Here is a 1,632-nt window from a genome sequence, read left to right as displayed (position 1 = left end):
TCACCTCACAAGCCTCAAGTTTTATTCTGTCACTGAGAGAAGCCCAGGCAGGAATTTGGAGGAAGAAACTGAATTGCTCCAAGGGATTTCTCAGGCTGCTTTTTGGTACAGTTCAGGACTACCTGCCCAGGGCCAGCTTACCGCTCCCACACAATCATGAGTTAAGAAAATGTTTCACAGATTCACAGGTCAGTCTGATGACATCATTATTCTCAACTAACGTTCCATATAACCACAAATTTTTATCAAATTGAAACAAATCAAAACAAACAAACAAACAAGAAAACCCCTGGCAATAGGCAAAAAGATACCTTGTTGTTGGTGTTGCTCTTATATGAGGCAGGGGCAGAGCACACGGCTGTCTTTTGTTCATCCCAGCTTAATACTTAGCTTAATGGCCAAAGCTGTCTTATGCCTAGGATTCATTAAAATTAAATCAAATCAAGGTAAATTGAAGCAGTGCAGCATGGGAGGAGGAAGACAAATAGACACCTGTGGACTACCATGCCATGCACAGCTTTCCCCTTCAGTACAAGCACAGGCAGGCCATAGAAACCCGATTACCACACAACACTGATAGAGGATGTCCTGTAGGGGCCTGCCAGCCACGTGACCAGCATGTAGCAGAAAGGACCACAAGGAGCAAGTAAGTATGTGCTGGGAAGGTGGGCAAGAAAGAGAAGTAAAACAGTTTGAGCATTGTGGAGAAAGATGGAACTGGAGACTAGAGAGTGGAGAGGAGAAGCTTGCTATGAGTGGCCAGCCCGCCACTGGGTGCCATCATGAGATCCTAGCTCGAGCTGCCACTGAGGGACATGTCTGAGTCCATCGCTGTGCAGTGGCGGGGGTTAGTATTGATAGTCATGGTTCACATTACACCCAGAGAACATGGGGGTGTCCTTTGCTGAAGCATCCACTGGGGTCCACGTAGATGTCCAGAGGATGCGCACAACTTCACTAGATGCAGTTCTCTAGACAGCAAGCAGGCCTTGTGCCTCGAACAGACAGCACAATGGAGCTAGTTTCAGCCATGGGGTGTGTGTTAACCAGCCTCGAGAGTATAAGTAGGGAAAAGCTGGTTCTGTCACTTGTCTGTGGTAGGATGACATTGGCACAGAGCTGATACACCACACGCAGAGCCCACCCCCACCTCTGGGAATCTGCACACATGGTCATAAGATCAGGACAGCTAGCCCTGCCTCTCACCAGCTACAGCACTAGGGAAAACAGGCACTTCTCTTCACCAGGGTAACACAGCAGAGCTGACCCTGATAGCAGGATAGTAGGTGAGTCAGCCCTGAGGGAGGGGTCTGAGGAGAGTCAGTCCTGCCATGCATCTGGGGTGAGGTGTGTGGGTGCAGGCATGACCCTTTGCTCCGCCCCACTTGTATCAGTAGGGAGAGCTGACCCCAGGGTCACAAGAGCCAGTAAGATGGTTCTGTCCCTTGCCTGCTATAGCACTTGAGAGAGCATTCCTGTAATTTGTCTGGGCAGCAGGATTGGGATGTATCATGTGAAACTCACAAAGAATCAGTAAAAGTTAAAAATAGTTTTTTTTTTTTTTTAAACTCAGCACAGATATATATCCCTAGAATTGGGTAAAAATAATCCAATATTCTACTCTTTTATTAC

At 47.5% G+C, this 1,632-nt stretch overlaps 1 non-coding gene across 1 annotated transcript; it reads left to right on the top strand.

Annotated features, from left to right (window-relative positions):
* Nucleotides 1–284: 284 nt before the first annotated feature.
* Nucleotides 285–428, top strand: LOC115489829. Its single transcript, XR_003954781.1, has one exon. It is a non-coding gene; the product is annotated as a small nucleolar RNA SNORA48 (small nucleolar RNA).
* The last annotated feature ends 1,204 nt before the right edge of the window (nt 429–1,632 follow it).

This window comes from Mus musculus, chromosome 3, assembly GCF_000001635.26.
Source record: "Mus musculus strain C57BL/6J chromosome 3, GRCm38.p6 C57BL/6J".
In the NCBI taxonomy this organism is placed as follows: domain Eukaryota; kingdom Metazoa; phylum Chordata; class Mammalia; order Rodentia; family Muridae; genus Mus; species Mus musculus.
The sequence above is the reverse complement of the archived record's forward strand: the minus strand, read 5'-3'. Positions and strand labels throughout refer to the sequence as shown.